Raw genomic sequence first — 27,042 nt, forward strand, 5'->3', positions numbered from 1 at the left:
ATACGGAAACGGATTATATTTTAAAAGTCGATTTAGCAAATCCTAAACATTTAAACGAATCGCATAAACATTATCCACTGGCGCCAGAGAAAAAATCCGTTTCCAATAATATGATTTCTCCGATTGTCTCTGATGAAAAACGAGTAGAATCAAAAAAATTATTGTGTATTTTGGGAGATAAGCAAAAATACGTTCTACAATACAGAACGTTAAAATTATATCTTCAACAGGGTATGGCGTTGTTGAAAATACATAGTCGTTCGTTTTAATCAATATCATGGTTGAAAAATTATATTGAGAAAAATTTCCATGCGTGGTGTAGTACAAAAGATAAGATTTAAAAAAGTTTATAAGCTATTGATCAACAGTATATATGGAAAAACTATTGAAAATGTAAGAAAGCGAATCAATATGCGTTTGATTAATCACGAATAAAAGGTTAAAAAATTAAACGCTAGTCCAAGAGTTAAACATTATTATATTTATAGAAAGGATGTAGCTGGAGTATCAATGTTGAAGAAAAATATATAATTAAATAAACCCATAATGCAGGTTTAACAGTAACAGATTTAGCAAAAGTAATCATGTATGATTATCACTACAATCATTGTTTTACCTACAGATTACAGATTCGTTATTACACTCAATTATACCCAAAGATGAATATTTTCATCATTCTTGGGATTATGAAAATTTTGATTGAAAAAAATCGAAATGTTTACGCATTGAGTAAATATGATATAGGTCGTTTAAAAGATGAAATGAAGGGTCAACCAATCTATGAATTTGTTGGGTTAAGAGCTAAATTATGATCTTTATTTTGGGGACCCAGTGAATATAATTTATAACAAAAAAATACAGCCAAGGGGATTAAAAAGGGTTCTTGTATATTCAATAAAGATTATAATTTGAAAGTTTTAAATCATAAAATGTATAAAGATTGTTTATTCAATAGAAACAGTTCATATTCCACATCAAAATCATTACGTAGTTTTAATCTTCAAATTTACTCGATTGATCAATGTGAGAAAGCTCTCTCCATACAATGATAAAGATTCATATCAGAAAACTTCATTGATACACTTCCGTATGGTCATAAAGAAATCGATGAATATATGGTGAAAAGAAGAAAAAAATTAGTCTACAACGCGATTGATTTCTTAATATTTTTATATAGTTTATTTTTGTTTATACTACAACTAGATCGTCTTTTTTTCAACTACAACGCAATTACGCGATGGAGTTCTAAATCTACATTTTAAAAAACAACAAATACATACATTTCTAAATTGTATACGACTTAATTTGTAACATCAATACCGTATTTAAACCCTAAATCAATTATCTCCATTAGACAGTTTTTTCAAACCCTTATAAATTATATATAGATCTGTTGATTGATTAATTTCAGTCAAATCTGATTCAGTAAGATCATTAAATCTTTGCGGTAAAAATATTTTTCCGAAACCTTCAATCGATGCAATAATTGAATCACCATTTTTTATCTTTGAAAACTCCACTTTTTTAATTCTATATCGCCTATTGTGGACCATTTCACTAATATTATTTATATAATTTAAACTATTCAATTTATCAAAGATATTAGACATTTTTATGATTCTAAATATAAAAGTAACAATATTAAAATCAACATTTTATTGATGATAAAAATTATTATTTTATTAGGGATTTATAAATGAGTTTAAAGGATGTGTGTTATGAACAAATTAAAGATAACTATTCATATGGTATCTTTGATCATTTTAACCTGATTATCGATACGAACATGGGTGTTTTAACGCGACGAAATTATTTAAAGATGGTGGGAAACAATTATATAATTGGCGTGAAAATAAACAATCTAAAGAATTAATCCATTATTATTCAGAAACTTTGGCTACTTGTAATTCCGATGAGCCAAACACTATATATGTAGTTAGTCTAAAAGGCAATAAAAATCAATTAGATTTACTAATTTCTGGTACATATTAAAGAGAAGAGTTAATTTTGAATTTAGCGTGTTGGATATCAAAAGATTTTTAAGATAATGTTATAAAATTATAAAAGAGTATTTCACAAAGATTTTAAGTCATAACAAAACGATAATTTTCAGCTGCATTCAAAGTTGTGATGCATAGAAAAAAAGCAAGAAGAATTGCTAATCGAAAATAATAGAATTGTAGATGAAAATTTAAAACGTAAATTGCAAATTAACGAATTAAACGGTAATGTAAAAAAATTAAATTATGGCCACCACACCATATTTATCTACTCTTTTTCCACTCGATGAAAGTGATAATGCATTATAATTATGGATAAAAATAAAGATAATGAAGAGTATAAATATTATGCTATTTGCGTTCAATGTAGAAATTTCGATGATGCAATAAATATACTAAAAAAAAGGTATCCCAATTTTATAATTGTTTATCAAAAATTAAAAGATCCGAAGTGTACGAATTTTTAATCTTGCTTTTAAAAATCTTAAATTTCAAATAAAGCGTAATCATTTTAATACACGAGGTGTGATCAAAAAATACGGTGAATGAATTTTTATAGCGGCAACTGCCGATGCTACATCCATATGCTGTAATTTTTCCAATAGCGTGATCAACTGAGACAGGCAGGGACAAGTTGTAACACGTTCGAGCATGCCAGTCAGCTGCCAGAGCCGCTAGAGTGAGGTTAGGTTTATCGTGTCTGTCGCGCAACATGGATTTTGAACAACGCATTAACATTAAGTTTTGTTTTAAGTTGCAAAAGAGTGCCAAAGAAGGTCACGAAATGTTGGAATCGGTGTACGGCGATAATGTGGTAACTTTGAAGACTGTGTACAAGTGGTATGACCGATTTAAAAACGGAAATGAGTCTGTTGAAGACGAGCAGCGAGCGGGACGTCCAGTAACCTCAAAAACAGTTGAAAATGTGCAAAAGTGGAAACAATGGTTCATTCAAACAGGCGAATGACTACTCGAGAGCTATCGGAAGACCTTAACATCTCGTACGGATCCGTTCAAAGCATTTTGCGAAACGACGTACGAAGAAAGTGACCAGAAAAATGGACCAATGGCTTCCTTCTACACCACAACAACGCGCCGTGTCACACCTCGCTTCTCATTCGCGAGTTTTTGGCCGAAAAAGGTGTTCCTGTCTGTCCACATCCGCCATACTCACCGGATTTAGCACCAAGCGACTTTTGGCTCTTCCCAAAAATTAAAACTGTGCTTAAAGGAAAACGTTTTGACACCACTGCTGACATTGAAAGAGCCACGACCGAGTAGCTGAAAGCCCTTCCGAAAGACGCCTTCCAGAAATGCTTCCAGTCATGGAGTAAACGTTGGGATAAGTGCATTGCTAGCCAAGGACAGTACTTTGAAGGAGATTAAATCAAATTCTATGTAACCTTATTACTCTTTTAATAAAAAATTATTCATCGCATTTTTTATCACACCTCGTAGATATGGAATTTGATGATTTTATACAAAAGGTAGATATGTTATATGAAAAAACTTTTAATAAGTTACAAATCGCGGCAACAGCAAAAGAAGAACGTGAAGGCGACTCGGGTTAATGTAATACACATTATTATTTATGTTATTTTTTTCTTCTTTTTAGAATGGGGATGTCCATTAAAGCCGATTTAGCGAAAGAATTACCCAAGCCGGCTAGACGTAATTATCCTGCTAGAAAGACCGAATTAAAAAATGTAAACGACCTTGTCCAAGTAGATATAGTGGAAATGATACCTTATTCTCGAAACAATAAGGGCTATAAATATTTGTTCATTGTTATTGATAGTTTTACTAAATTCGCGTACGCTATACTGTTAAAGAATAATGCGGTTAAAGAAGTCACGTCCGCTTAGCAACTAATTTTTGAAAAGCATACGTGAAACATTTTCAAAAAGATCAGAGAAAGGAATTTTATAATCCCCAAGAGAGAAGTCTATGAAAACAATTCAACATAAATCATTATTCTACATATTCATATAAAAAAGCTGCCATAATTGAACGCTTCAATAGAATCCTAAAAACAAAAATGTGGACTAAATTTACAGAAAAGGGAAGCTACAAGTGGACTGATATCCGCAAGCCCTCGTCAATGAGTACAATAATAAAGTGCATTCGGCTACAAAATTTAAACCGAAAGATGTAAATAAGACGAACGAATCGTAAGTGCTTGCAAATCTAAACCAAAAATACGATAGAAAGAGTGTAAAAAAATTTAATTTAATGTTGGCGATTATGTTCGCATAAGCAAACATAAAAAAGTATTTTAAAAAGGATATTTACCGAATTGGACGAATGAAATATTCAAAATACATACTGTGCACGGTGAATCTCGACCAGTTACATATGAACTAAAGTAATACGGAAATAGGATTACTAGCACCAAATCCAAGATGGTGGCTGTCGGCCATCTTGGAATCCAAGATGGCGGTGGTCGGCCATTTTGGATTTGTAGCGTTAGTGGCGCTAGTAGTCCCAGTGTTGCCAACGTGATTATGTTGTTTGTATTAAATATGAATAAATTAGGCGATATTTCAAAGGTTCGTAGTATTGTTGTCAGCTGTTGTGACGTGGATGCTGGGCGGTATAATTGAATAAATTAATAATATTTGAAGTAAAAAAATGTGGATCAGCTAGGTTCCCAACCGGCGACGGTTGATTGTGAGTTGTAGTTGACTGACACCTTACTGTTTGGCTACGGTGGATGACCGTCAGAGGGAGTGAAATTTGTTCCATAAGTCGCTAATTTTTTAATGTTGTTAGTACCTGTAACCGCCGCTGCAGTCGCTGTCGTGTTTTAACGTCACAATGGTGTGTATATGTGCGCATGCGTGTGCGCATGTGTGTGTGTGTGTGTGTGTGTGTGTGTGTGTGTGTGTGTATGTAAATAAAAATATAGACGTAACTCGAGAATATTCCTGGTTGTCGTAGCGATTGCACTGGGAGGCGTAGACGCGTAGGCAGCTTCTGCACGTGTGTTTACGTGCGTGCGTCACCGGAGCGACGCAGAAATGTTTACCGTGCGAGATCTAGCGCTCGACTAGAGAATCGACCGACTGTCGATTGTTGCGTGCCAAAAGTGCCACACCCCGTCGATCCTAAGAAGGCTGGATGCGTTAAGGAAATTAACATTTTTTGATAATTATCGAGTCACTAATACAAACGAGTGATTGTGTGTGCTGGTGTAACCGGTTAAATCCAGTCGTGTCTGGATATAAGCGAAAAACATCGCGTGATTTCATCATTCTCAATCTGTCATTGAACGTGAATACATCGATTGCTGTGAGATCATTATCTCTTCACCAATTACAAAGTGTGATTTCATCTTAATTAGCAAGGTAAATTTTAATTTCAAATGTGACTGTATGGTAGTATTAAATAACTTTCAAACAAATAAAATTAAAAAAAAACTAATATAATGATTATATAAATAAAATAGAAAAAATTAATATAATAAATCAAATAATTAAATCTTCCTTTATCGCCATCTGAAACACACAAACACAAAATAATTACAATTTTGAAAAAATACAATATTACAACATATTTTAATTTGTTTCAGATATTACCATAAAAAACCAAATGGCATCGGGCAATAAATAACAACGTCATCCGTGTCCGATGGGACCTGTCTGATTTTGATGAATTATATCTTCATTCAACCCTTCTATGGTATCAGACCAACATACTAAACCGTATGAAAGAAGAAGAAACACGTTTTGATGACAACATAAAATGGTAACTATTCATTATGTGTATGACGATATTAACAATATCTCTTGCGACTACAAAGAAAAAAATACAAGTTCTATAATTTTTTCCACAGGTATGTTGCTGTAATGTAGAATTGATGAAACAGACGCAACTTGAAGACGGAGTAGAAACAACATTTACCAATTTGTACCTGCACGGAAAAATTAGAACGGTGATAAATGTGGACGTCAACGCCAACTTAGTCGAGGATCAGTGGATCGAATTCGTAGAGAAAATCGTAGAGGCCCTGTAAAACTTCATTAACAACAGTAGCGGATAGGTAATAAATAAGAAAATTTATATAGATTTAAATATTATCTGTTACCATCTGTTACACGGTGCCTCAAGTTCATTTATAAAAATCCCAAAAAACTTGTACAAAGAAAGGCGATAATTAATTAAAGAACCCGCATGATCAAAAATGTTTCCTTTAGTCTGTGCTAGCACATACTTACACGATCAACCCGCACGTAACCAGCGACAGGGTTGGTTTGCAAAGTATGAACGTGAAATTAACATGACTGGGTTTCATATCCAGTAAAGGTAAAAGACATTGATCGCTTCGAAGTGTTAAAGCTTACAATAAGCATCAATGTATACGGCTATGAGGAAGATAATAACTGTGTATACACCGTGCGTGTTACCGAAAACCGCGATCGTACTTACTACATACACCTATTGCTGCTTGCAGGGGAGACGAGAGATAAATTTCATTATGGCCTTATTAATACAAAACCTGGTAAAAACGGGCTATCTCTTCTCCTTACGGATCTCGCAGAGTTGTGGCAGCAGTCAATATTGTCCGTACTGCTTGCACCGCTTCAGTTTATCGGATCCACTTGTTGCTAAACAAAATTTAGACAAACATCTGGTGCAATTTAAGCATCACGGTGCACAACAGATAAGGTTACTCGATCCCATTAAAGAAAAAAAAGTGATGAAGTTTAGGGGCTACTTGTCCATACTTCGCGTTCATTATGCAGTGTATGAAGATTTCGAATCGTTTGTACATCCGATGGACACTGCCACCCCTAAACCCAATACTTGTTTTATTAATAACGTAGCCCTACATCTTTCGTCCGGTTATGACTACGTAATCGTCGATGAGGAAGGGTAGATTTGTGAAGGTCCTGAAGTCTATCGAGCGAGAACCAGTGGTGAGAATATAGTTGAGAAAATGCTGGGTGAATTGCTCGGTCGTGCTGATAGATTGCACAAAATTATGATTACCGAAAAACCGATGGTGATAACACCCGAAGACACTGATACATTTGAAAGGGCTACCGAATGCTATCTGTCATTGCAAGTTGAACGACGATCAACTACGTCATCACTCTCATACTACAGGACGGTTTTTTGGCGGCTGTCGTAACGAGTCCAATTTAAATTGTAAGCGCACCGAGCATATTCCGGTATTTTTTCATAACCTCCGCGGTTACGATAGCCATCACATACATCACGCTTTGGGAAAATATAAGGACGATGTAAAAATAAACAGTATCGCCAACACGTCCGAGCGATTAGTCACTGTCCGTCGGTCCATTGAGGTTCTTGGACTCTACACTTTCTTTCGTCGTCCCGCGAAAAACTTGTAGAAAATCCAGTAAAAGATTGTCAGGACAAAGACACCGTATTTACGCGTCTCACGCACTGTTACCCGCTACCCGAGAAAAGGGATTGTTTAATCCGTAAAGGCGTTTACCCGTACGAGTACATAACCCATATAAACAAGTTTTTCGAAACCCAACTTCCACCGCAGACGGCATTCTACAGTACGCTAAGAAGAGAGAACATAACGGACGATGATTACGTCCACGCTCAAACCGTGTGGGAAACGTTTGACTGCAATACGTTAGGCGATTACCACGATCTTTACCTTCTTAGCGACGTATTATTGGCAGACGTGTTTGAAAATTTCCGAAGTACGTCTATGCAATATTACGGTTTGGACCTCCGTCACTTTTACTCCATCCCCCATTTCACGTGGAATGCCATGTTAAAATTTACCCGTCAAAAATTGGAACTGTTGACCGGCATAGATATGCATCTGTTTGTTGAAAAAGGTACACGAGGCGGTGTAGCCATTATTTCAAACAGATACGTCAAGGCGAACAATCCAAACATTCCAGATCAGTATGACCCATCGGAACCCACGTCCTTTACGGAACAGCCATGGTTGAGCCCTTACCACGCGCTAATTTTAGGTGGTTGAGTACTGAAGAGATTGAGAATCTCAATATTAACAGCTGAAGATCGTGATGAAAAGGGCTATATCTTGGAAGTGGATCTTGAGTATCCACAAGAATTGCACGATCGTCACAAGGATTACCCTCTCGCACCAGAACGATTAGTACCAACCGATGATATGTTGTCCCCTTATTTGAAGGACATAAAGAGATGTCCCGTAAAGAAATTAATGACAACATTGTACGACAAGGAACGATACGTTTTACATTACAGAAACCTAAAGTTGTACACACGACTAGGACTGAAAGTGAAAAACGTTCACAGAGTTCTGGAATTCTCCCAGTCGCCTTGGTTGAAACCGTACATCGACTGAAAAGCGTGCACAAGCACGCGATCAACAACGCGGTGTACGGCAAGTCCTTGGAAAACATACGAAACAGAATAGACTTCCAACTGGTCTCCGGTTGTTGTCGTCAGACTTACCCCGACAACAAGGATGTCGTCGGGGTAAGTCCTAAGAAAACGGAGATATTCCTCAATCGTCCAATCTACATCGGATTTACCGTATTGGACATTAGCAAAATGATCATGTACGAATTCCACTATGACTACATGGTGGAAGAGTACGGTCATAATATAAATCTTCTAATGACCGATACGAACAGTCTAATGTATCATGTTTTGACCGATAACGTTTACAACGATATTCTTCACGATATCGATCGGTTTGATACTTCAGATTACCCTCGCGATCACGTATGTTTTAGTAATACCAATAAGAAACGACTTGGTAAATTCAAAGACGAGATGAATAGAAAAGCTATTCGTGAATTTGTCGGACTTCGTGCTAAGATGTATAGCATTCTCGATTTCCACAAGAAGGAGAAGAATGTTGCAAAGGAGGAAAGAGTATCCATTGCAAAGGATCTTAGACTCGATCTGTAAAAAAAAAATCTTTTTAATGATTCCGTTACGTACTAAGCCCGTACGGAATCATAAGCACTTTGCACAATATATTTTCTATTAACAAGTCAAAGAAATCACTTTCGCTTTACGAGGATAAACGTTACATATTAGAAAATTAAAATCAACAAAGTTTTATACGGGCATTACAGTATAAAAAAAAAGTAACGTAAACTCCCACCCAACAATGACAACACTCCCCAAAAGAAGCCAAGAACCGTAAACGAAGTGCTCATAGCCCACGGTCATGACTATTGTAGTCCAAGAACCCGTAAACGAAACCGTAGTAGCCCACGACCATGACTATTGTTAATTTTTTTATTACACAGATATATATATACTGCCTTTCTTTTATTTAAAAAAAAATTATGTATGTAATATAAAATAAAATAAATTATTGTATGGTATTATATTTTGTGTTATTTTTCTTAAGTAAAAAATCCTACATACCTCCTCATAAAACTTCTGAGCATTAATACTCTAAATTCCATTGTAGTTCCTGATAAAAATTTTAAAATCAAATGACTAAATTCTCTGGTATTGCCATGCAGAAATTCGCTAAATAGAAAACGTCAATTTTCCAAGATTCTATTTAAAAAAAACAACCTTAATCTAGAATTTTAATTTAATGTACTTACTAGTAATACCACCCATCGCTGATGGATTCATCCTTCCACCAGTTGCGTACCGTTATGTTAACAGTAGATCCATTTTCTACTTTAAACTCGTGATTAATATGATCCATTTTACTAAGATGTGTGGTAAAATGTTAACTAGCATACACTATGTTTGAAACATAACCGAATGGACTGTTCACATATGGACACACATCACTCAAATGTACTATATTTACCCCACGTAAAAATAAATATAAAATGGTATCTATCGGAAGACATTCGGTGAATAATCCGAAGAAATTGTCTATTGTAACCCACAAACTAATACACATGTAGTAATCCTTTGAGTTATCAAACATATGTTTTAAAAGTATCATCTCCTCTTTTGAGGGTTGTGATACTATCGACTGTTTTAGTATCACCACCCACGACAAGTAAACCATAGATGATGTTGATGGCATTTTTTAACTGAATAATTTTTCACTTGGTAGTCGATTATAAATGCTGTTTTAATTACCATACCCCCACCCCACCACCAACCATTTTTAATTTAAAAAGACATTCGCCAAAGGATATTTACCGAATTGGTCGAACGAAATATTTATCGTACATAAGGTTCACGATAATACCCGACCGTGTACGTACACGTTGATTGATATCAAGGGTGAGGTGGTGAGTGGTAAAGTTTACGGTGAAGAGCTCGCAAAAACCAACGTTACAAATAATGTGTATTTAGTCGAGAAAGTTTACGAAGAAAAGGCGATAAGCTATTTGTAAAGTGGCAAGGGTTCGACGGAAAACACAACAGTTGGATACATAAGGCGGATTTGGTGCGGTGAATCAGTCATAAACATGAAGTAGGAACGTCAACAGGTTGGTAATATTACGCTTGAAAACTTCGACGAATATACAGGAGCAGGGAGTGGAAAGGGAAAAAGGACTCGTCATGGTCCTCTTCTACCGAATACAATTAGATGTATTATCTGTTTACCGTCTAACTGCGGAAAAACAAATGTTCTATTCAACTTGTTGTTCTCTCCGGACGGTTTAAGGTTCAGAAATATTTACGTGTTTTCGAAATCGCTGTACCAACCGAAATATAAGTTTCTAGAACAAGTCATGACTGGTGTTCCGGAGGTCGGCTATTTTGCCTACTCTGAAAACGATCATGTGATGGAGCCAGACGAAGCGGAACCGAACTCGATAATGATTTACGACGATATAGCTTGCGAAAAGCAACATAATATTCGCAAGTACTTTGCGACTGGACGACACAACAACATCGATAGCTTTTATTTGACACAGACATATTCAAGTGCCAGGAAGCACCTTGTACGGGACAACGCAAATCTCCTTCTTATATTCAAACAAGACGATCTCAACTTACGTCACATATATCAAGATCATGTAAATACCGATATGAAATTCAATCGGTTTAAAGTCTCTGCGGTGATGCATGGAGAAAACGCCATGGATTTTTGGTTGTGAATAAGGAGAGCGATATCAACGGCGGACGATACAGAGTAGGCTTCGATGTTTAAGTAAAAGAGATCAGTTGATAACCGGTAACAATGGTAAGCATACACACCTACGAGGACGGTATACCGTACGCTAACGCGATGCGTTTTAGACAACAACCACAAAACAACTTGTGTTCCAAATATTTTAGCGACCGTCAGAAGCTTTGCGGCAACTACGTTTGTCGTAAAGTGAACTACTGTGAAAATAAAGACCGACGATCCTGGCGACATATAAAAAGAATGAATTGTGACTATCCGTTGGTTGTTTTGTTGATGATTACTAGCGAAGGTAAGATTTTCAATAAGCGTATATGGTTAAAATTTTTAGAACAATGCGACAAGTACGAGATGCCTATCGAACTGGTGATCTACGATAAAAACATGTTCAACACAACGGTCCGACACGGATGGAACTTTATTTCAAGCTTTAGACCCTCTCCGCTCGTGTACAAAAAGCCTTTATTGGAACTTCGAAACCGTCATGCATCTATGGACTATACAAACGTTTACATGCACATGTTGGAATACGGTAGTCGTATAGAAGGAGCGAGATGCTGTATAGTGATCATGGAACGAACTATTCAGATCGCCCAAAACGTTGTACCGCTTAGCGTTATCATACGGTAGAAAATGTTTTGTGGATACGTCTTACGGAGTACAATTTACCGACGAAGTACCGGAAACATTACCGATAAGACGAGGAGGATTACCGTTCAACATCGTGAACAACAGGGCGCAGGCGCTCTTTTCCTGTGAGTTTCTAAACGAAGCGCTACCTATATTGCGATTATACGCCGATGTGTTCAGATTGAGGTACAACGAAAGACGCGAACTGTTTGAAATCGAAAACGAAAATTTGCTGCGAAAATGGTGCGAATATGCAGGCGCGAAACCGGACGAATTTTGGTTGTTGAATAGCTATCTGTTGCATTTACATTCGGAAGGCGACCGTCATCCGACGACTTTCCACACAGTACTTGACAAAGGTCCCACAACGTGATCACTCAACGGTTGTGGATATCCGGCTGTGGGTTGGAAATGTAAAAAGAGCTGTCGTCTTTAAAGACACAAACACAAAACTGTTGATATCGTCTATTGATCAGAGTGTTACGCAATATTACCGCGAATTGTGCAATACCAATCGCCGTCCGGCCAGAATGAATGTTTCGTTAATCGATGTTATACGTTTCCTACGCAGAACCAAAAAACATGCAGTGTTCTTTAGATCGGTCTAAAGAACACTAAAGGTGTTAATCGCTCTAAAGAACTAGGATGGTGATCGACTGTTTTCCGATCATTCGTAACCACGATGTCAAACATGAATTGATAAGATTGGGGATAGGTGGCAGGAATTTCTAGACAATGCTAAGGTTTCAGGCAACAAACAAAATAATAACGGTGAAAAAAATGAATTACAAAAAGACCAACCGAACGCAGATGTAAATAACAATGAAGAAGATAAATTACAAAACAACCAACCAAATGCAGACGTAAATAATAACGATAAGGAAAATCTTACTAACAATCATATTCGTCACCCAAAGATGGATCCGCCGAAGAATGACGGACATGAGAGGAAAGATTATCTGACTAATAATGAACTACCAATCACAGATCCAAACAAAGTTGTTCCTCACTTTCCTTCGATGGATGCTGGACATGAGAAGAAGGATTATCTAACTAATAATGAAGTACGACTATCAATTGCAGATCCAATCAAGGTCGTTCCTCCTCCACCGAAAACGGATCCGTCGAGGGATGATGGACATGAGAGGAAGGAATATCTGACTAATAATGAAGTACGAATACCAATCGTAGATTCAAACAAAGTCGTTTCTCACGTTACTTCACGGCAATCATAAAAAAATTCAGTCTCTCTCCAACATGGGAAGAGCGAGAAGGTCAAAACGTATCGTCAGTAATGGTCAGGTGAGGAAGTCTAAACGAATCGTCAGTCTTAAGCGAGGTGGCGGACTATTAACAACACACATATACCCGGGTACCAATACTGCGGACCGGGAACGAAATTAAAAAAACGCTTAAAGAGAGACGATCCGGGTGTAAACAAGTTAGACGCCGCTTGTAAAGAGCACGACATCGCGTACGATAAGTACAGCGATAACGAAAACAGAGCGGCGGCAGATCGTAAATTAGCCGATAGCGTTTGGGAAAGAGTGACAGCTAAAGATTCCAGTATTGCAGAAAAGGCTGCTGCATTAGCCGTTACAAATGCGATGAAAGTAAAAGCGAAGTTCGATGGTGGATGTTGTGGAAGAATGCGAAGATGAAGAAGACGTTCAAAAAAGAATAATATAAAACATCTTATAGAAATTATGAAAAAAAGCAAGTACTAGAGGGAGGGGGATATACCTTAAACCCTACCCTTTGACAGGATCGGGAATAGAAGGTAAGAATAAAAATAAAACACCATCGTCGTCGTCGTCGTTAACGTCATCTCCAATAAAGGGAATACCAGTGCGACCGCTATCGAATGTCGAATTAATGATGTACGCGAGAAAAATTAAAAATAAAAGATTTTCGAGGTGTATTCATGTTGGATGCATTACCCAAACAACCATGTTGTCGAAAACAAGGACGCTTGGTAGACTATTTCGACAGTTTTGGTAATTTACGCCCACCCAACGAGTTGATGCGTTATTTTCCATCCAACTCGATTGTCAATTATAATTATGAAAACAGACAGCGTATAAACACGGTTATATGTGGTCATTTATGTCTTCAGTTCCTCAGTCGTGGATCATCCGCATACCAGTAAAGATCATAATGCTCTGCATAAGTGCATAAATTCGTTGTTATTACACACTACATTCTTCCCGGGTTTAGATCTAACTGATGGTGAGTGGGAATTGGCGTTGATAAACCTAACCACGTACAACTCGATACCGAATGTGGAAGAGGGAATCAACAACTCGTTTACCGTTTTACCAATTAAACAAAAAAAAATATCAAGCTGACACTACCGACCGGGTCGTATGAGGTGGACGATATCGCCAAGACAATAAGCGATGAATTAAAAAGCAAACACGATATAACCTTAGTTATGCGACCGAATAACAGCAAGCTAAAATGTGAAGTTAAATGTGACGCCATGATTGACCTAACATCAAAGGATAGCTTGGCACCACTGTTGGGGTTTGAAAAAGCATGTCTAGCAGCGAATATATGGTACATGTCATCAAAACGGGTAGCCATTAATAACGTGAACGCCGTACGTGTCGAATGCAATGTTATACGAGGCTCCTATACTAACGGATCAGAAGGTCACGTTTTACATGAATTTACACTACGCGTACCGCCAGGTTTCAAAATAATAGAATCCCCAAAGAATATAATATACTTACCGGTAAATACAAGGAATATAAACGAAATCACTTTAAGGTTTACCGATCAGAACGGAAAATTGATAAATTTCCGCGGAGAGACAATAACCGTGAGATTACATTTAAGACGAAGATTAGGAAATTGGGATTAATATACAATAGCGGCGGTACGATACGCAAACCGATCAGTCGATCTTTTAACACCAGAGGGTTAACATCGCGGAACGTGTTGTTTCTTCGCAAACTCGGCTTTACGGTGGTGAATCGTAATGGCAACAGCAGATATGTTAGACATTGGTGAAAGTGTTTCCTATGATAGCACAATAACTCAATTTGAGTACCACACCCATTTACCATATGCATCGTCGAATTATAACAACAACGATGAGATCCGAATACCGATTCACCAACAGGACGTGTACACATTACCGCATAAAAATCTTTTGATGGTACATTAACTACTAAAAATGGAGATAAAAAAGCGGTAGAATCAACATTTACCAACAACGCGGCTGCATTTCTGTTTGAGAAGATACGGTATGAAATAAATGGAACGGAATTGTGTCGAGTTAAGTTGAGAATTAAAACTACAATAAAAAATATTCAATCGTTAAGTAAAAGCGAGACCGATGGCGATCGCTTTTCGTACATGGCAGATACATGAGTATCCGGCTCTACCGCAAACAAACATTCACTCTTGGACGGTAAAAACGTGTCCGCAAACGGAGAAACCGAGACATGTGATATTCGGTTTACAAACCGCCGACGAATTGCATTTTTTCATCAAATACCGCCGTTAATATAACACCTCTGGTAAAAAAACTGGTCGTTATCAACAACAACAACAGCTATTAATATGATATCTACTTTAGAAGATAACGTATTCAGTAGCAAGACATTATTACCAATCAGTAAAAATATTACAACCACCACACCTATGGCAAAAAAGACAAACAAATCATCAACAATATTACCAATCAGTAACAATATTACAACCACCAATATAAATGGTACTCTGTCATCATTACCTTCAACAACAGCTAAGACCTTGAAGAAATCTACTGTAAGAAATACGCCAGAAACTGCGGGGGATTATGACTTTGGTTTAACAGATGAAGAAGAAAAAAATTCATTAAAGGTGGAGGGGGTAACACTAAACACATCTACAGTTACATCATAAAGCAGTAAGAACAATGTCTCAAACCTCATTCACAGTTGAGCGGCGGTCATGGAAGGAACTTCTTCACAGAACTACAACACCGACCAATCGTCAATGATTGCGAAGGAAACGTTAGTAGAAAAGAAGAATAGTAAAAGGAAGTTGAAGACCGCAGAACGAAGAAAGTCACGTGTGGAAAAATATAAGAACAAGAAGAGTATCAAAAATAGATTAAATACCGAACAACGAAAACAAATCGCATAAATTACAAATGGATAAGAAAGAATTAACCAAAGAAGATATTTGTTGTGATGATGGTGGGGGTAACTTTAATGTGACATAATAAAATGAAAGACCCGTCAGACCTTATTCGTAGTTGAAGGCTCGTCATGGAAGGTGTAATGGAGTATCACGGCTTCCACGGTAATTACAATGAGTTTATAGTTATAAAACTCGCTGTCGTTGGAGATGGGCATTATACGATTCTTCATTTTCGTTCACCGTACGCGAGGTCCGAGTTAAAATGAAAATACCGGAGAATGGCTTCATGGTTGCAGCGAAATTTTCACAAAATCGATTGGGATTACGATGAGGCTGTAAACAGCGATGATATTATGAAGAAGCTTTGTTCTCAATTCGCTACAATATATACCAAGGGATTGGAGAAATCCGAATTCCTTCGTCGATTTCATAACGATGTTCGGACGATACCGGAAGACGCACCGAAACCGAGTTCAAATTACATCGTAAATTAAATTGTCCGTATCACAATCTTCACACCAATGGAAAATGTGCGTTGCAAACTGGATGTTTTTACATAAAATGGTTAAAGTTATGTAAAAATCCGTTGGATCTGGTCAGAGAAGCGGATCGTTTGCGATCGTTTGAAAATACTAACGCAGAAAACAAAGACGAATTGGCCAAGAATGGTTATTACTATTCGTTCAACGACTTGTGCGTAAAATGTTGTTGGTGCAACGAACCGATTAACTCGCACAGATTACAACGTTGTAATGATTGCATCAATGAAAACATTCCACTTTCATTCGAGTCTATTGTGCCTCGAAGACTACCGCTGTAGTGCTCAGTCAGTATGCTGTTGAATATACATCTTTGGTTATAGAATTGCAAAAAAACAAAAAAATAGATATAAGATAATTCGAGAGTTTTATATTAGGCCTCTGGGGGAGAGATTTCACATGTAAAAAAAATCTCAACGCGCCGCGGTTGCTACCACCTTCAGGGTGGTGTGGAAACGCAACCTATAAAAAGGATCTGATAATTTAGTGTATTAAGTTTAGCGATGGATGTTGATATTGCCGCATCGGTGTGGTTAATTAAATGTTTCCCCCATCGTTGTGTAAGAACATTGCGACATCTTATGAGAATTGTGAATGCAGTGTTTCCGCAAGCTTTAAACACAAATATTGATTTGAATCGCGTCAATACGGTTAAAGTAGTTTTCAATTATAACGCCGCCTACGATGAAATTCATAGTCGCTTGCAAGAATATCTTGATAGCTTAAAGATCGATACTGTTTACGGTGTGTGTAAAGGTTGTGATAAGATATACAAAAGAAAGTACAGTTCTTCCACAGACGATCGATTATCAAATGGTTATCACAAAAAAGACTTTCACTGATTTGGTTAACGAATTGAAATTTGTTGCATCGTACGTATGTAAACATTGTTTTATGATGCTTGTTGAACACTGTAACGATGGTCAAAGACATGGAATCGATTGTAAAAAATTCGACTAGCGGACGTGGGTTACCTGAATACTTGTGCTCGTGCGAACTGATTATGGGAAACGTGAAAAAACTTAAAGCGCTGTTGTGTGAAAACAAATTTGAATTACTGTGGGACAATCCTCCACCATTTGCATGTAGAGTTATCGAAGAAAACGAACTCTACCGGTTGTTTTGTAAACTTACCGAAAAGAGTGGGAGAAAGGACATAAATATCTACACGGTACCGACGGCTTTGGACAATCATTTGAGTACAAGTCCTACAACTGCAATGACGACGATGGGCGCTATATCATTCATTAATATTTTCAACGATGACCAGGATTTTAAGCTACCGTTGAGAACGTTGACCGATATTAGTGTCGGTGCAATTACATATTATTGGATATGAGAAAAGTATTTACAGAAAATGGCGAGGTTCGCATTTGCGCAATATTATATGACAGTGATTTTTCGAACACAGAATTGTTGCTTTCAATTATATTTAACAAAAAAAATACAAACAAATTCACCGAAGACGAACTGAGCGTCGTAAAATGCCATCCGATGAAGCTAACTTATTACGGTTTAAAAGACGATGGTATCACTGAAGACTTTTAAGTTTGTAAAAACATCCGTTTTCATGTTCAAGGTCATTCATAACCAGTATTTTAGAAGCAGACGATGTGAACTTGTCTTATTTTGATTGTACACTTTGAAGTGTTAACAACGTTGTTGTCATCTTCTACGTGTTATGGAGCTAATTAAAGAGGTAGATTTTTTTTTGAGGGCGAAAAACGCTTGTGCGTTATCATCGTCCGGATCCTTTTGTTTTAGAAAATTAAATGTTTTAATACTATTCTGAAAGATGAATAAAACTTACAACTAATATCAAAGGTAAAAACTAATATAAGATCAAAGTAAATAGAATTTTACAAAATCCAAGATGGGTGTAAACGGCTCATTCTTGGATAACAAAAGATAAAAAAAACTAAAAATCATACAAGATCTAATATAAAACTTAAAACTAAAATAACAAAATTAAATAAAATTAGAACTAACACAAATTATATAATTAAAATTAGGTTAAAAATAAAAATTAAAAAGTTGAAATAAAACTTAAATCTAACATTACTAAAATCTTACAGCTAATATCACAGACAGTCTTTAAAATATAAAAAGAAAAAAAAATAACTATAAAATTTAACAAATTCCGATAAGGAGTGTAAAAGGCTCCTAATCGGATAAAAAAAATCAAAAACTCAGAAAAAAAAACTTATTTAAAAACTAAAAAAATTAAAAAATATAAGCAACAATATTAAATTTTTTGCATTAACCCATCACTACGCAGAAATAGAAACATCTGGGTTAAAATTTCATTATCATTGCACAAGACACCGCGGATGTTTCTAGATAGATTAAATTTACGACGCAACGCCACATAATATATGCAATCCAAGAGTATATGGTGCACAGTCATGGGGCAGTTGCATCGTGCGCATAGGGGTGCTTGTCTTCTTGTCATCAGGTAATCGTGTGTGACCCTCGTGTGTCCTATCCGCAATCGACAGAGAACTACTTCCTCACGCCGGAAATTTTCTGTATGAGGAGTCCCATTGTAACACAGAATCTTTAATCCGACGGAGTTTATTATCAACGGTAGCCGTCCCGTCACCTTGCTCTTAGTAATTGTTTTACATAGTTAATGAAATCAGAAGTAACAACTCGGGTGGTGAAAGGAGGCTGGTTACATGCTTCTTTGGCAGCGGAATCTGCATGTTCATTACCTGGAATCCCTACGTGGCTAGGGACCCAGCAAAAACTTAATTCTGTGTTGCGATTATTCAACTCAGCGATTGCGTTGTAAATTTCAATGACGATAGGATGTTTGGAATAAAAGTTTTTTAAGGCTTGGAGAGCACTACACGAGTCACTGCAAATAAGAATTTTTCTATATTTAGGGTTAATGATGTTTAGAGCTTTATTTATAGCGTATAGTTCAGCGGTAAACACACTCGTAATACCGGGTAGACCAAACATATAAGTTCTTTCATTGACAACAAATGCACACCCAACTGTATTGATTGTTTATTGTATGTCGTAAGGTCAAAATTAAAATTTATAAGGTTTATTCTCCATGAAGGATATGAGCAAGAATGCATAGGAAAGAATGACGGTGTGTCAACATTTATATGTTGCAGCAGACGCCAGGTACGGACACCTACAGGTGCAGTACGACATGGATGGTCCTCATACGTTCCTAGATTAGGATTTCGAAAGACTGAGTCAAGAGCCGGGTGATTTGGCTGTCCTCTGAGACGAGCAAAATAAGATAATAAAAGCTGATCTCGTCTATCCCAAAGTGATGGTTCACCACAGTCTACAAGTAAGCTTACGACAGGACTTGATCTAAACGCGCCTGTGGCAAGCCGAAGGAAAGCATGATGTACACTATCCAGCATTTTAAGTACGAACTGACGAGCTGAAGAGTAGGCGACTCAACCATAATCTAAACGGGAGCGAACAAAGGAATAGTAAAAACGTATCATACATGACCTATCGGCTCCCCAGTTGGTGTTAGTAAGGACTCGCATCATATCTAGAAGTTTGGAACATTTTGTTTTCAATTCTTTTAAATGTTTGACCCAAGTAAGACGGCTATCAAAAAATAATCCTAAAAACTTGACGTAAGTAGAGATAGTAATAATCTCTCCGTTCAGAAAAAATTACGGAATAGAAGGGTTTCGTAGCCGAGAAAAACTACAAATTTTGTTTTTTCGGATGAAAATGTGAAACCAGTAATCCTGGACCAAGCTTCAAGGTGAGATATAGTGTTCTGCAGTAGTCTCTCTGCTGTAGGTGATGAACGGTTTGCAATGTAGATAGCAAAGTAGTCAGCAAATAGAGAACATGAGATAGGAGCCTGCACACATTTGGTAATATCGTTTATGGCTACAGAAAATAAGGTGGCACTTAATGCACTACCTTGGGGCACTCCATTCTCCAAGATGACACTATCTGAGAGCGAATCATCCACACGAACACGAGCCGTTCGGTGATTTAAGAATCCCCGGATAAAAGCAAGCATATTGCCCTTGATTCCCCATTCTTTGAGTGTTAAGAATACCACGTCGCCAGGCTGTGTCATACGCCTTTTTTGTATCGAACAAGATAGCGACGAGGTGCTGCCGATTTAGGAAAGCGTTTTGTATGGCTGTTTCTAGTGACACTAAATGGTCAATAGAAGATTGTCCTTGTCGAAAACCACGCTGTTCTGGAGATAGAAAGCCATGTTTCTCCAAGTCCCATGTAAGTCTGCGGTTTACCATTCTCTCCATTATTTTACACAAAAAGTTTGTTAATGAAATAGGGCGGTAGCTTGAGGGATTGGTTTGGTCTTTACCAGGTTTTAGTACTGGTATAACAAATGCTTCTGACCAGCCGGGTGGGAAGACTTGTTCGGAGAATAAACCGTTGAAAATATTCAAAAGTTGTTGTAGTGCCGAATTAGGAAGGTGTGAAAGCATGGAAAGGCGAATGTTGTCCGGTCCAGGGGAAGTGTCCCGTGAGTTTTTAAGTGCATGTAACAATTCTTTAAATACGAATGGAATGTTTAATTCACCAACCGAATCACCAATGTTTAACGATAATACTTCTATTTGTATCTTGTACCGTTGAAAATCGTTATTATATGATGAGGTGAGAGACACCGAGCGGAAAGATTTTGCTAGACTATTTGCCACTTCCGAGGGTGATGAAAGGAGTTCTCCGAGAATAAGACCGAGAATAGATTGTTTCGGTGATCCGAAAATTGCATGAATTTTCTTCCATAAACACCAATGTGTTTCAAATTAAAATACCGTTATATATACATTGTTGATGTTAACGATCATGAATTTGATAAAATGGTGATAATGTAATTATAAAGATGATTTTCTATCTGATAAATAATGAAAAGGTTTTTGTTACTTTGAATGTGGGAACAAATCGATTGGACTTATCGGCAAGAGAGAAATTGTATTTTCTGGTTTCCAAGGCGATAACGATAACCGTGTAAAAGCCTTTACGTTAAACGATTCTTTGAACATGAAGTTAGATACGATTACGTTAAAAAAACTAACTACAACTTGTTTACAAAATAACGTTCTTGCTGTTAACTTGTACACCGCAAAAGAAAGGAAAATCAACACCGTCACCACATCACGTGTTGCGTGCGATGGATGGAGAGGATGTGATGAAACGGATTACTTTCCTGTTTGTGATATACAACAAAGGGAACCAGTGCTTGTTGCATAGGAAACTGAAGAGAATTCCGAAATTAATTATGATGAAAGTAATCAGTACGAAAGGGGACGTCCGTTAGCGTCCATTTATTTCATAATGTACAAGAATCATATACAACGTGGTGAAGTTTTATCGAATAGAAGAATATTTCATTGATAATCTATATTGAACAGACCTACAGCAATTTACACATACAAAACACACACACACAAAACAAAAAACACTGTAAACCCCCATACAATAATGTACGACACTATTAAATTTTTACAAAATTAATAATCTCTTACATTATTGAAAGAAGTGGTTCCAAGGCCCGTTATATGATTTGGTATTGGATTTGTCCACTGTCAAATTATATTACAAATGGTGAGGACAGTGTTTATACATTAACTTCTTTTTTAGGTTATTATTACTATTGACGCGTTGCTGTTCAAAATTGAAGTTTTTTTTAGTTCGGTGGTAAGCGTTCTTAACAGAAGGATAATAATTAATATGAGAGTTGCATCATATTTAATAACGATTAGTGGTCATATGTTGTGTACGTGACTGGATACACATAGACGAGGTAACGTACAGGCTTTTAATAATCTTTTTTTCCTGTTCGAGGTCAAGTGAATGCGTAGACGTCGCTATCGATCACGTGGCTTGGGTGTGGTACTTTGTGCGCGTGTGAACAATTAAATGATAATTGTCGTGTTTCTATTGGTCGAGATGACGGCAATGTGTAAGTGGTGGGAATGAAGATATAAAGCGTTATTATCTATACTCTTTAATTCATTCACTTGTTGTATCTCGCTACTATACTTTATAATGGCAGAACGTTTCGTTACTATATCAAACAATATAACGGCGGCAAATGTTATAACAAAAAGTGTCGGTGATTTGGTAATCGAGAAAAAATATAAAATTAAATCTATGGATTTAACACACAAAGTTTGGGAAAGCCGTTTTGTGTATGCTGGAGAGTGAGGGTGAGGTATGTAAAGTGCTTTTACCAAAGAGATTTGCCAAAGCGATGACCGAAGAGGAGATGAAGAATGTAGTGGAGATGCAATTAGATTTGATATATAAAGGCAATGTAGGAAAAACATACGATCTAGTTTTCGAATAGACTACAGTAACAATTTAAAAAAGTCCTTTTCAGGTCTACAACATGTTACACATAAATACACAAAACAAAAACACTTTAAACCTACAATAATAATTATTATTGTATGTACGGTCCAAGGCCCGTGACATGGTCTGATATTAGATTTATCTACTATTTGTTTATGTTACAAATGGTGAGGAAAGTGTTAACATAATTCACATTACACATTCAACACAAAAGAGATGACGGAAATGTGTGAGTGGTGGGAAGAAGAGATACATAAAACGTTATTATAAATTATAACTTAAAGTGTCGGTGATTTAGTGATCAGGAAAAAATATAAAATTAAATCTACGGATTTAACAGACACAAAATTTGGGAAGGTTGTTTGTGTATGCTGAAGTGTGAAGGCGAGGTATATAAAGTGTTTTTACCAAAACGATTTGCCAAAGCAATGACCAAAGAGGAGATGAAGAAGGTAGTGGAGATGTAATTAAATTTAATGGCAGAAAGTGTCGTTACTAGATTGAACAATGTAACGGCGGCGTCAAATATTATAACTAAAAGTGTTGGTGATTAAAATATGAAATTAAATCTATAAATTTAACAGACACAAAATTTAGGAAGACTGTTTTGTGTATGATGAAGTGTTTTTACCGAAACGATTTGGCAAAGCGATGACCGAAGAGAAGATACAAGACCTAGTTTTTTAAGAGACTACAGTAACAATTTAAAAAAGTCCTTTTCAGGACTACATCATACATACACAAAAAACACTTAAAACCCCCATACAAAAATAATTATTGTATGTAGGGTTCCAAGGCCCGTGACATGATCTGATAATAGATTTATCTACTATCCGATTATGTTACAAATGGTGAGGAAAGTGTTAACAAAATTAAAATACTTTTCAAGACTACAACAGGTTGTAGTACACTTATGTATGGGAAACTAGTAGCCAAGCAGTAGTAAAACATGGAAATATCTTCATGCTACTTCTTTACAAAAACCATGAGGTCATGAGTAATGAACAACAAATGCAGATGCTGGATACTGATAAACTTGCACAAGAAAACGAGTTTTGCATACATAAGTGGGTTTCCCGAAAAGTCTTCACAATTATTTACTATTTTTAACCAATTTCCTCCCATGGTTGGATATGTTTTCTTGTGCAAGTTTATCAGTATCCATCATCTGCATTTGTAGTTCATTACTCATGACATCATGGGTTTGTAAAGAAGTATCATGAAGATGTTTCCATGTTCTACTATTGCTTGGTAAAACACTTTAAACCCCCATACAATAATGATTGTTATTGTATTACGGTTCCAAGGCCTGTATTATAATTGATATTGGATTTATCCACTATCGAATTATATTACAAATGGTGAGGAGTGTTTAAGATTTTATTAATGAAGATAAACTCACTGCGTCGCGGTTGCTACCTCCTGGGTGGTGTGGAAATGCGACCATTTATTTTTATTTATGTTCATTTTTTATATACAGAATACAAGTCTCGCTTTATTTTTCTTCGGAGTAATTTTTATAGTATCCCAACTTAATTTTTAGCTTATATTTTAAATCATTTGCATTTTTGGTACGAGTGTTTTGTATGCCTACTGGGGAGAGATTTCACTCTAAAAAAACTCTCAACGCGTTATGGTTGCTACCTCTTGGGTGGTGTGGAAATGCAACAACACTCTAAACTCCCTCCATCCCCCCCCCCCCAATACAGTAATGTAAGACTATTTTTTTTAGTAATAAAATTTAGTCGATCGGCATTACTGGATGAAGGTTCCAAGGCATGCGGTGTATTCCGACGTCAGATTCACCAACTGTTGTCGAATTACACTCGCGAATGGTGAGAGGAGAGTGTTTAACACATAACTTTTTTCTTTTACAGAACCAGACACAACTTTATTTAACCGGTTACAACAACAGACACGTCTGTATTAGTGACTCGATAATTATTAAAAAAAACATTTTTCCTTATCGCATCCGCTCTTATTAGAAACGACGACGACGACGATCCAGTTCGCACGTACACACTAACGACTAGTGCGCATGCGCCGATTGGAATTCCAATGCTGCGATTGGTCGATTGGACAACTTCAGACCACATCGGGCCCACAATTCTTCAGTCAAACGCCGCATCTCGCACGGTAAACATCCTGCGTCACTCCGCTGACGCATGCACACACGTGCAGCAGACACCGCCTCCTAGTACACGATCTACGACGAGAACCTTGTCGACGTCGTCGCCTCGACGACCAAGATCATCCTCGAGGAACGTCTTAAAAAATCTGGTTGGCAAAACTGCGGGCTACGGCGTCACTGACCTCACAATCCAAGATGGCTGACCACCGCCATCTTGACGTCATGTTTGACGCCGTACCCTCATTTTCGTACTACTATTAGCTACTTCACACTTTACTTGGTCGTGTAGTTTTTGTGTTTGTTTAAAAGTTTAATATTGAACGGTTGATTATTCCGCTTTTTGTATATCTTTCTTTTCGATTTTAGTTAGAAGGTAAAAATTTAAACAAGGTTTTCGAGGCGGTTTTTTTTATGTTTTCCGATAAGTTTTTTTTACTTTTGATGAGTTTTGAATTACCCTTTCACGTTTTTAAAAATGCATAAAAACCGTATTTATATCTTGATAAATATACAAATACGACCAGCCGGTTTTGTTTAATTCGTTTGTAAGGATAGGCACATCAATTTCTGAAAAATCAAATTCGCGTTAGTAGTGGAGGAACGTGTGTCATAGAGTAATTTAGTGTAGAGTAAAGAAATCGAGCGGTCAGTTATTCCGAAATTATGAAGATCGTAAAGCATTGTTCTCTGCAAGAAACCGATTGGGACTAATAAATAGATGATCCAGGCACGAGACAGAGTTTTCACACATACGCGTTTTCTTCTACGTAAGAGGCGAGACCGAAGGTAGACATTACAAATCTGTATTCGTCTACCAAAGAATTTGATTTTAAAATATCAATATTTATGTCATCCGTAAGATATTAGGGGTACTAATAGATTCCAGATATTCTTTTATTTCATTAATAAAGTAGTCGCCAACTACACTTTGTAATTTGTATAAAGCGATAAGACAGAATTCGGTATCTGCTACTTTAAACAGTCAGCAGAGACAAAGGTCAGTTTGCTAAATCGTGCAGAAATATTATCTTTAATATAAATAGCTATTACACCCGATCTATAGTCGTCGTTACAATTAGAGTAACAAGTATAATTATCGACCGGATAGTAGTTTATTTCTTCACTATAAACCCACACAAAATGTTATGTTAAAACTACACAAGCCGGTAAATTTTCTAATTTATTAATCTCTATCCGAGCGATGAAAGAATCTAACTCAGAAGCGAAGCAGCACGTTTCATGCTGACCATAATATTAGTGAACGTAGTCTGCTGCATGTTTATTGATTTGAACTTGTGTAAACCTTCTTGTTAAAAATGCCAATGTTGCAAAGCTTCTTTTGCTTTTTTTATTCTAATCCAAAGCTTTTTTGATTTTCTGTTCACGGTTTGAAAAAGACTTCCCAGACCATGAACGCAAACTACCCAGTCCCTATATGCTTTAAGCACTCGCTTAATATCTTGCGCGTGCGTACGGAACGGTAAAGCTGAAATAGTTATTCCAGGTATCGCATCAAACTCTTCGACTAATCACTTGAGAAAGTATCAGTTAAGATGGTTAAGAATTCTTAGAACGAAGAGGTCATCTGTAGAAGAAGAAGATGAAGAAGAAAGAAGACCCTCTACGCGATCCGACGTCACGGGCAGTCTGGAAAAGAGACCAGCAAAGATGCACCGTAAAGGGCAGCCTCTTGTGGCTGTATTCCTGCTAGCCTATGAAGCGTTAGCACCGAAAGGACTTCAATGGACGGTCTGAAGGGGAATTACGTCGGAAACACGGGTTTTAAAAGCCTAGTCTCCCTCGGTCGGACCCAGAAATGTGTTTGAGAACGCTGGATTCGAACGGATATGGAACGCTATACAAAAATCCGTCCATAAAACTAAAAGAAAACTTTAAACTCATACCCGACATTAAAATAAGCCCTGAAACACGCCCGATTAACAGAATCATACAGCATCAAGGGACACTGTCCAGGCTCTGCGATTCATAGGGAGAAACTTGTGAAACTCCCGCCACTTTGGCGTTCCGTTAAGAACTCTCTTCTGTTCTGAGAACGTGATCCGTGATCCATGTGATCCAGTCTCTTCAACAGAAGAGACTGGATCACATGGCAAGACAAAAATGATCCGAGTAGACACATCCATTCCTTAGAACCTCAATTTCACAGCTGGCTCGTCCTTCCAACTTCCATCTGTAACTTTGATATCCCTACCATTCTCTTCTTACCGTATCGCG

The 27,042-nt window shown here is 37.0% G+C and overlaps 1 protein-coding gene across 3 annotated transcripts in view; it reads right to left on the reverse strand.

The window, feature by feature from the left end:
* Positions 1-5,403: 5,403 nt before the first annotated feature.
* Positions 5,404-27,042, reverse strand: part of LIMK1 (LIM domain kinase 1) — a 154,815-nt gene continuing 133,176 nt past the window's right edge. For all 3 annotated transcript variants that reach the window (XR_012756019.1, XR_012756020.1, XM_075362282.1), the window contains one exon: positions 5,404-5,497. The gene's annotated coding sequence lies outside the window, so the exon portion shown is untranslated. The remainder of the gene's footprint in view (positions 5,498-27,042) is intronic.

This window comes from Lycorma delicatula, chromosome 4 (genome assembly GCF_047948215.1).
Source record: "Lycorma delicatula isolate Av1 chromosome 4, ASM4794821v1, whole genome shotgun sequence".
Classification (NCBI taxonomy): Eukaryota; Metazoa; Arthropoda; class Insecta; order Hemiptera; family Fulgoridae; genus Lycorma; species Lycorma delicatula.